Source organism: Podarcis vaucheri (assembly GCF_965113315.1).
Source record: "Podarcis vaucheri genome assembly, chromosome: 3".
In the NCBI taxonomy this organism is placed as follows: domain Eukaryota; kingdom Metazoa; phylum Chordata; class Lepidosauria; order Squamata; family Lacertidae; genus Podarcis; species Podarcis vaucheri.
In genome coordinates, this window is record NC_138761.1 from 122,726,361 (window position 1) to 122,737,421 (window position 11,061).

Here is an 11,061-nt window from a genome sequence, read left to right on the forward strand (position 1 = left end):
AATATTGCAAATTGATCTGCCTTCTTGGCCTTTGTTGGGAATGAACTCCTATTACGTTAGTTTCTCTGGCTTGTCATCTCACGGTTGCTTTGCCACTATATAATCAGCATGGCTAAACACCAAGAGCTGAACTGATTAATTTCCAGCATTCTCCACTGAACCCATTGATGGGCTTGCTGTTTGATGATCTATGCAATAGACGGCCACTTTTGATTGCTTGACCTCTGACCTTAAACCTCCAGCTGTCTACTCAAGCACCTGTTTAAGTTAACAGCGCACACACTGTGTTTTTCTTAGGGAAACTATCACAATAGATTGCCATTCCATTAGTACAAAAGGTGCAAACTTTTCAGCAGTTCTGTTCGCAACCCACACAGATTCCAGACATTTCTGAATGCTCAGCACCTCAGGATACAGGAGTTATTTTAATTTACAAAGTGATATTTTAGATCCTTACAGATGAGCAAGCAATTACATAAAAGAAAAAATGCAGTATATTTATATACATAGCTTATTACCCATTTTTAAGACTTTGCAAAGGTGTCAATCTTGGTTTATCAAAACGGCTGTACTGTATAACTACTTTTCAATTACTGCAAATATTTAAAAGCACAAAGCATTGGTTTACCACAAGGTGTGTAGTCAACAGGAAGCTGCAGGTAATCTCAGCTCACTGCTGAGTATACAATGATGTGGATTTTATAGGTGCACATTTTTAAAGATGTAATATATGGATTGAACCCATGAGCCGCATAATGAATCAAGACTGCAAAAAGTATTCCAATATAATGAATCTGGAAGCAATTATTTTGATTGGAAAGATATATTGCAAATGCTATAAACCTCTTTTGAGAACATTGTAAGAAGACTGAAATGAAATACAGTGGGTCAGTCTCTTGATTTCACACATATATACATATGTACACCAAAACCATTTTTAAAACCTTCAGCTCATTGGATTTCAATTGTGTTGTGCTGATCAGCAGTGCTATTTTTCTAGAAAAAGAGGTGCCAGAACTCACCATGAACACCTCTCTCATTCTCCTAGAATGGCAATGGTGCCCACTTGAGAGGTGCTGGAACTCATCTGAGAGGTGTTCTGGGGAGTTCTAGCTGGAAAAAAGCCCTGCTGATCAGTATTGAATCCTACAGCACCACAGTCTGCAGAAATGTGTTCCTAGTCCCAAAAGGGTATGGGAGGGTGTGGCATAATGTCTGGCCCTTAGGATGGGACCTTTAGGGCCAGCATGCAGAGGAGTGCTGCATCTGCAGACTCTGATTTGGGATGGAGCTTGGTAATGCCTTATATAAGCTCGGTACCGTCCCACCCTCTAGATCAGTCTCAGCATTCCTCCATCTGCTCTTGGGTCAAAGTTTATGAACAGCTGGTCACATAAACACCAACAAAAATATGTGTGGTCTGTTAATGTGACGCGGCAGCTAAAAAAGCCAATGCAATTCTGGGCTGCATCAATAGGAGTATAGCATCTAGATCAAGGGAAGTAATAGTGCCACTGTATTCTGCTCTGGTCAGACCTCACCTGGAGTACTGTGTCCAGTTCTGGGCACCACAATTCAAGAAGGACACTGACAAACTGGAACGTGTCCAGAGGAGGGCAACCAAAATGGTCAAAGGCCTGGAAACGATGCCTTATGAGGAACGGCTAAGGGAGCTGGGCATGTTTAGCCTGGAGAAGAGGAGGTTAAGGGGTGATATGATAGCCATGTTCAAATATATAAAAGGATGTCACATAGAGGAGGGAGAAAGGTTGTTTTCTGCTGCTCCAGAGAAGCGGACACGGAGCAATGGATCCAAACTACAAGAAAGAAGATTCCACCTAAACATTAGGAAGAACTTCCTGACAGTAAGAGCTGTTCGACAGTGGAATTTGCTGCCAAGGAGTGTGGCGGAGTCTCCTACTTTGGAGGTCTTTAAGCAGAGGCTTGACAACCATATGTCAGGAGTGCTCTGATGGTGTTTCCTGCTTGGCAGGGGGTTGGACTCGATGGCCCTTGTGGTCTCTTCCAACTCTACGATTCTATGATTCTATGATTCTAAAAGGCTTTGGAGTTTATTGCTAGTCCTGTAATGCACCTTTGGGGTGATTGGTAATTAGCGCACCAGGGGAGGGAGATGTCTATAAATAGGAGAATCAGAAGTCACAAGGGCAAAGCTGACCAAGAAAGGAGCAGCTATGCATAGGCTCATAAGTGACCTCTCAGAAGCTTGCGCTGCTCAAGAGTTTTGAGTCCCAGGAAATAGAGAAAGGAGCCCTCTTTGATGCTAGCCTGACTCACACACTTAGACTTTGGGGGGCTCAGGGGGTAGCGAGTCAGAAAAGACTCCCACAATGCCAACTGGGGAGGAGGTAGTCAGTCCAGGAACGGATCAGGCAGTAGGGAAGGTCACAAGCAGTGATAGCTGCTGCCCACTGGGAGTTGTGGGGCAGAAAGGAGGGAGACCAACAGCCAGTGAAGCTAGAGCTTATGGCAGGTGCAGCCAACTAGTTCTAGTCTTGTCCCCATCCACCTTCCTGTTGAAAAACAACACTGAGACTCAGGAGAAAGAAAATATACTATGTAGTGATGGCACCATAAAGAAGGCTGACCGCCGGAGAATTGATGCTTTTGAATTATGGTGCTGGAGGAGACTCTTGAGAGTCCCATGGACTGCAAGAAGATCAAACCTATCCATTTTGAAGGAAATCAGCCCTGAGCGCTCACTGGAAGGACAGATCCTGAAGCTGAGGCTCCAATACTTTGGCCACCTCATGAGAAGAGAAGACTCCCTGGAAAAGACCCTGATGTTGGGAAAGATGGAGGGCACAAGAAGAAGGGGACGGCGGAGGACGAGATTGTTCGATAGTGTTCTCGAAGCTACCAGCATGAGTTTGACCAAACTGTTGGAAGCAGTGGAAGACAGGAGTGCCTGGCGTGCTCTGGTCCAGGGGGTCACGAAGAGTCGGACACAACTAAACGACTAAACAACAACAACTTGTTTCAATAAAGTTGTTTGAGGCCAAATCACTGGCACAGCTTATATATGTTGCCTAATTCAGCCCTTACTGCAGTTTTACACCTCTGAAAGCAGTTCAATCTAAATTTCTGATGGCCATTCATCAAGCATGCCAAATGCTTTGACCTCCAGAAGGTGGAAGCCAGGACTTGGCTTGCCACTTACAACATTGAGCTGATGCCAGCCTGCCCTCCAACTGGCTTAGCCCAGATAACTCTCCAGGATAACTTTCAGTCTGTATGGAAGCAAACCCTACCTCATAAATTGCAGCTGTATAGATTCTCTTTGGGTTCCCTCAATCCCTCTAGGATACAAAAACATTGAAGCAGCTATCAATGTATTGTAGATAGTAGTTACAGATAGGTAGCCGTGTTGGTCTGCCATAGTCAAAATAAAAAAAATCCTTCCAGTAGCACCTTAAAGACCAACTAAGTTAGTTCTTGGTATGAGCTTTCGTGTGCATGTGTATCTGAAGAAGTGTGCATGCACACGAAAGCTCATACCAAGAACTAACTTAGTTGGTCTTTAAGGTGCTACTGGAAGGATTTTTTTTATTTTGTAGATAGTAGATATTGAACACCAGCATGATCTAGGCTCAGCTTCCAATGACACTCTAACTTGACAGAGCAGTATAGCCTAACAAACCAGTTATCTTTCTGCACTCACAGTCCAAAAGCCATACAGAGCCCTCCCACTGACATGCCTTAACACCCTCTTCAGCAGTCTTGGAGGGAAGAGACTTTAAAAAAAACCCTTCCATGAATAACAGAGTCTTTGCAGCTCTCGAGAGATTGAGTCATGAACCCATGTCCTCCTGTATTGTTCCTTTCCCCGTTATTTGCGTAACATTTCCTCAAAACCTCCTCCTCAAATCTGCCAGGACATTCTGATGCAACTTATGTCCTTTTTGAGTACCACTCTCATTGTGGCCAAGGACTGTGTTACAGCAAGCAAAACCCCCAGGAACTGATCCTAGACCATGGGTAGGCAGCCTAAGGCCCGGGGTCCGGATCCGGCCCAATCGCCTTCTAAATCCAGCTCGCAGGTGGTCTGGGAATCAGCATGGTTTTACATGAGTAGAATGTGTCCTTTTATTTAAAATGCATCTCTGGGTTATTTGTGGGGCCTGCCTGGTGTTTTTACATGAGTAGAATGTGTGTGGGTTTTTAAAATTTAAAATACATCTCTGGGTTATTTGTGGGGCATAGGAATTCGTTCATTATTTTTTTCAAAATATAGTCCGGTCCCCCACTGTCTGAGGGACAGTGGACCGGCCCCCTGCTGAAAAAGTTTGCTGACCCCTGTCCTAGACGCTTTGTAATTTTCCTCGTTGGAGTTCATGACAGGATTACATCTTTTAAATTGTTGATGCTAATTTAGTTTTACTTTATGAGATTTTTATTTTCTTTATGTCACTCTATTCTTTCTTACTCTATTATACCCAACAATTAAGATTTGCTTTGGAAAATAATTATTTCCCAGACCATATGGGTGCTTTGCCTTCCCTTGGGCCTCAACTTGACTGTGTGAGCTCTTTCCTCTACAGGAATCTTCTTTATTGAACATGCTGTTTGTGACACACTGTGGTCTTACACTGTTTTATCATGGGAGGTTATAAACTGATGGTCCTTCCTTTCAGCAGGAGTTGATCTTGTCTAGCCTTCCTATCTCATCCCACTCTCTGATTTTGTGAAAGGCATAAGGATAGCCTGAATACACTACACAATGTAAATCTCACTTTGTAATTTGCTCTCTCAATCCCTACAAGCAAAGTCATGAAAAAAGACATTTAAATGTTCCTTACGTCAAGATTTTAATGTTGATCCTAGGAGTGTATCCTTAAGTTATGAATAAATTAATATTCTTTTGCAATGATTGCAATACTTTGTGAAGAGATTAGTACCACATTTATTCAGAATCTAAGCATTCATTATTTATCTCTGAAAATATAACAATGGGATGATGTGATGGGACTGCCTTATAATCCTGGCTTTGAAGTTTAAATGATTTTTTTTTAGTATCTCTGGTGCAATGCATCTAAAAATCTGGCAGCAATTCTCCAGCTGGTGAAGAAAATGATTCCTACTAGTGGGATGTTTAAATCAAGGCAAGGGAAGGCAATGGGTGCTGGTTGGTAATAACTGCAGAGCTGATTTTAATTGTATTTATACATCTTATTTATTACATCTATAATGAATCTAGTTTTAAGTTGGTGCCATCACAGCCTAAAACACAATTAATTCTCCTAATGCAATCTAAATTGAATCCTTACGAGAGAGAGAGAGAGAGAGAGAGAGAGAGAGAGAGAATCTGAATGGTGACCTAATTTCTTTTGTAGACTTTACATAATGTAGCAGGGAATCAATGGTGTCCCAGATACCTGAAGCAAATATTTTAAAGATTAAAATCACTGATGAAATATGTACTTTTCACAGACTCGGCTTAATACCTTAGTGAGTTTCTGTTTTTTAGTTTGTAAACTATTCAGCAAAGTGAATTCTCTGCAATGAATAATGTTTTTGAGGAAAGTAAATTCAAGACTACAGAGGGGAAATCAAGAAGGAATAATAAGAGGAAAACACAACTTTACTGACTTGCACGGATCAGGTGATGCAAAGTAATGAACATGCAAACACACAGAGCATCAGGGCACCATTTCAAAGGATGTGCATTCCCCTTTGTGAAACTGAATTAATACTTCTATGTAAATGGTGACTGGACAGAAGATAATGAAAAGACTCTTTATTAAATTTTACAACAATGTGCTTTGATGCACCATGCATGCTTAACTTTAATAACAGTGTAAGAACCTCGTTGAATTAAATGAGACTAATAAAATATTGAAAACCCAGAAGGCAGCATTGCCTACTATGGGCCACTGCACACATAATATTTGCCCTCCATTAGTGCAAAGTGGTGCAGGGTACAGTGTGCCCATTTGTGCATGTGGTTACGTCTACTAATTGAGCACATTTTATTGTATTTCTTTGCCCTCTGTACATACGAATTTAGCTGTGGCATCAAAACACACAGAAGGAAAATAACCAGTCCGGTGAATTTCACACATAAGGAAATGTATGAAGATGGAGAGTTGCATATACCAGAGGGAGATTTAGGGCAGCGTGACCAGCTCTCCCACACGGAGTGCTGAGCAGGGTGTCAGAAATTTTGTCATAGGGCACAGGCAGAATAAAAGGCGAGAGACGGAGGGAACCAGATTTTGGCCTCCCAGAGCGCTTGTTCTTACTTTGTGTGCAGACAATTTATCAGATAATGGAGACATACAATTTGGATAAGAAAATTGGCTTCCAGGTGGAAAAGTCAAAATTAGAAACAGAACTGTTAGAACCCAAAACTAAGAATTTGTCAAGAATGTATAACTTGCTGTTGAAATGGAATACTCAGGATGAAACGGTGAAATCTGCTATGATTAAATGGGCACAAGATGTTGGACATAATATTATGTTTGCTGACTGGGAACAGTTGTGGACCACATGCCTTAAGAGAGAATATTATGAAAATGATCTATAGGTGGTACATGACCCCAGTCAAGCTTGCAAAAATTTATCATTTGCCCGATGACAAATGTTGGAAATGTAAAGAAACTGAAGGTACATTCTTTCACCTTTGGTGGATGTGCCCAAAGATTAAGGCTTTCTGGGAAATGATATATAATGAACTGAAAAAGGTATTTAAATATACCTTCCCGAAGAAACCAGAGGCCTTCCTCTTGGGCATGGTCGGCCAATTGGTGCCAAAGAAAGACAGAACATTTTTTATGTACGCAACAACGGCAGCAAGAATACTTATTGCAAAGTATTGGAAGACACAAGATCTACCCACCTTGGAAGAATGGCAGATGAAGGTGATAGACTACATGGAACTGGCAGAAATGACCGGCAGAATCCGAAACCAGGGAAGAGAGACAGTGGAAGAAGATTGGAAGAAATTTAAGGACTATCTTGGGAAATATTATAAAATTAGTGAATGTTAAATTGATGTTGGATAGAATTTAAGTGGTTATCAGCTGTAATGATTAAGATAATTGGGGGGGGGGGGAGAGAAAGAAAGGTGTAAAATTAAGTGAAAATTAAGGGTGAGGATTTGCTGAATGAATAATTTGAATTGGAATACAAAAAGGGGAGGTATGAGGAGGTCCGAGAAATAAGTTAAAAGAAAATAAGTGAATGAAATTATACGTGTTGTTAATTTTTGTTTTTTTTGTTGTTTGTCTTTTTTGTATAATTTTTGAAAAGTTAATAAATATATATTAAAAAAAATACTTTGTGTGAAGACAAAACTGGGCTTTCAGATGAACTGCAACCACAGTGTCTGTTCATTTTGAAACTAATTAATTAATAAAATGATGTGGTGATAATGATGATGACATTGATGATGAAACTCTGGAGTGTCACTGCCAGTCAGTGTGGACTGTACTAAGCCATATGGGCCAATGGTTTGATTCAGTATAAGGCATCTTCCAATTTTGCTATGACTTCTGGAGGCAGCAGAGAGTGGCCTTAATTGTACACACACACACCCCAAAAAAGCATATGTTCTTTTGTTTTAAAAAATGCATTGTAGATTGCTGTTGTGTTGTTCATCTCCACTCTGATAAACAAAATCACCGTGTAGGATAAGAGGCCAGGCTTTATGCAACAGTGACCAATTCCCCAATTTTGTTGCTGAATGGGAAAATGCGATTGCATACCATGATTGTGATGAATTGTAACAAACCCCTTGATGGTCCATTCACTTGATCTCATGCATATGTTGACTGGCTGGGATGTTCATAATCTGCCAGCATAATATGTTATTCTTCCAACAGTCACGTATTCCTTTGTAGAATAATGCACAGGGAAGCTCCATCCATCTGAATGGTATATATATGAGAAGAAACCATGAGTAGAAAACTAACATGAGTAGAAAACCGAGTCAGCTAACAAGAGAACTATTTCTAGCATTGCTGTTGATAACGTCCATAAACTTGTGCAGGAGACAAACTCCAGTTTTGTCTCTGTCAATCCAAGATCATCCTTAGCTCCCTCCTCTGATAAATATTAAATCACAGTGCCTCAAAGCAGGGAAATGGAACTTGTGACTTCATGCCTTCTCCTTTAGTAATATTAGACCACTGAAAAGCTCAGGCGCTGGAGCACAGGTCAATCATACATATTCAAATGGATGATTTCTATGTACACACCTTCAAAGTGCTGCAGTGGAGACCTATGATAGCCCTAAGCCTCTGAAGAGCTGGTCTACGAGTTAAGAAAAATCAAATTGTGCAACTCTTGTGGGAATGTATCACCTCAGAAGGTAGGGGAACCACATGCTTAGATGATATTCCATATCAAAGCACAGAAAGCAAGCCTGTGAATCTGAAGAGTAGACTGGAACTCTTCTCTCTGACACCATAGCTTTTTCCAAAGGCTTGGGACTGTTTAATGTAAGGGAGCCTTCAACCTTGCATCCAGCCTGCATTTATTCTATTTCACTCCCAGGAATGTTGTGCTCCGTGATTCCATATGCTTTGAAATAAGAATACTTTGAACTTTATATCCTCCCCCTGCCCCATCCCACTCCTTTTAAAATCTTTTGCCCCATGCCTATATTCTCTACATACTTTGGAACGAATAGATCCATCTGATACAAAATGGCATTCTAGATTGACAACTGATTAGTATACAAGTGTGATTATATGCAAATTGTCAATTTCTATTGACTTAATTGTGATCTGATGTAACATGTATAATTAACACATGCATTTAAAGTAAATGTATATTTAATTAACATGCATATTTATAAAATGAATATATTTAGCGTATAATTTTTATTTGATTTGGGGGGGAGGTTACATTTAGGCTGTACAAAAATGTGGGGATTGAGCTAACGAAAGTGTGGAAAGACAAGGATAATGAGTTCCCACAGAAACATTTGGTTGTATCCTTCATTGCAGCCTTCCTTTGCTTCTGGTATGTATGTATGTATGTACATACAGTGGTACCTCAGGTTACAAATACTCTGGGTTACAAACTCCGCTAACCCAGAAGTAGTACCTCGGGTTAAGAACTCTGCCCCAGGATGAGAACAGAAATCGTGCTCTGGCGGTGCGGCAGCAGCAGGAGGCCCCATTAGCTAAAGTGGTGCTTCAGATTAAGAACAGTTTCAGGTTAAGAACAGACCTCCGGAACGAATTCGTAACCAGAGGTACCACTGCATGTATGTTTGTATGTATGTATGTATGTATGTATGTATGTATGTATGTATTATACCACAAGGTGGTTCACAAAAAATGAGAACGTAAAATACATAACAAAAACAAACTAATAACCCCCTGATATTCCAGGGATATCTTTTAGGACTGTCACGTGTTATAGGTTCACATGCTCCTTCTGTAATGGGATAGACAGCTGGTTTCTTTTAGGCTAAGGATTGCTTACTTTGGGATATTTTCTTCATTTTGGGGAGTCATATATTCATGAAAACACCACTAAAAATGATCCCAGCTTCTGCAATCTGCCAGTTAGTTCCTGGGCTCAGTTAATGGTGCTGGTTTTGGTGTATAAAGTCCTATACAGCTTGGGCCCAAGACACCTGAAAGATCATCGCACCCCTTATATACCAGCCTTGCATGTTGAGCACACTACTTTATGGAAGAGTGTCATGGGCAATTTATACCCACTAGGAGTAACACCTCAGTGCCTTCCATATGCGCTGCAGCAGCAAGATTTTGGGCATCACACAGCAGTACGGAATCTCAAATAATGATGTGCTCTTCCATGTCCACATTCCCTGCATGTTCACACTTCTGTCTCAGCACCATCGATGCTACCTTGGGCAAGTAAATAGAATGGAATTTGGCAGGATCCCCAAGGACATGCTCTATGGCAGGCACCCCCAAACTTGGCCCTCCAGCTGTTTTGGGACTACAACTCCCATCTTCCCTAGCTAACAGGACCCGTGGTCAGGGATGATGGGAATGGTAGTCCCAAAACAGCTGGAGAGCCAAGTTTGAGGATGCCTGCCCTATGGGGAGCTGGGCTCAGGCATCAGGCCTGTTGGCAGACCAACTCTGTGTTACAAAGATTTCTGCCAACATGACAAAAAGGCTGGCAATATCAACCTTGGTGTGTGGGAATCCTTTGCAGATGACCGCAGTGCCTGGAGACAGTCAGTCAGGTCATACGTTCAAATAAATGATGATTTACCTTTGACTTTCTCCTTGTAGTAAAGGGGAAATAGAGAAGGCGCACATGTCTCATGCCAGGCTGAAACATCTTCCTGGAATGTAGTGACTGGACATCCATAGCAGTGACTAGAGGGGGGGATGACCACTGGGAGGAGTGCAGGGAGAAAAAAACACCATGCTGCATCCGCAGCAACGCAAACTGTGGGATGTAAACACAGGAGCAGTCAGTGACAACATTCCTAGAGTGTACATGTTAGAACATGGGGAGGGATGTCTGTCCAGCAAGCAGGTAAACTTCCTGGGGACGGACTTCCTCCGCATGTGACCAGAGGTGGGTGTGGCCTCACCTGTGCAGGTAATGACAAAAGCACAGGGCAGGCAGCCACTCTCTCTCTCTGCAATTTTTCTTCAATGAGGAAACATCTAAGGATGCTCTCTTGGCTCCCAGCCAAGAGAGGAGATAAGGACTATCTTGCTACAAGATAGATTCTAAATGTATGTAACCTTTTTAAGCCTGTCTGCCTTCTGGGATCATATTGTGAACAGAACGTGAGTAAACTCTTTTATACTTTTATAAAGACTGTGTTGTGTCTTGTATTTTAAGAGGGAACAAAGGGGAAATTACCAGAGTAATTATTATAGAGGTTCTAGCGAACCTGTGCAAGTGTTACCGTTGCGAACTAGAAGAAGAAGAAGAAGAGTTTGGATTTGATATCCCGCCTTTCACTCCCTTTAAGGAGTCTCAAAGCGGCTAACATTCTCCTTTCCCTTCCTCCCCCACAACAAACACCCTGTGAGGTGAGTGGGGCTGAGAGACTTCAGAGAAGTGTGACTGGCCCAAGGTTACCCAGCAGCT

General features: G+C 41.6%; 1 long non-coding RNA gene across 1 annotated transcript in view; it reads left to right on the top strand.

Moving 5' to 3' along the window:
• Nucleotides 1–9,048: 9,048 nt before the first annotated feature.
• Nucleotides 9,049–11,061, top strand: part of LOC309528859 — a 414,370-nt gene continuing 412,357 nt past the window's right edge. The window contains exon 1 of the long non-coding RNA XR_014217928.1: nt 9,049–9,123. This is a non-coding gene — a long non-coding RNA (uncharacterized lncRNA). The remainder of the gene's footprint in view (nt 9,124–11,061) is intronic.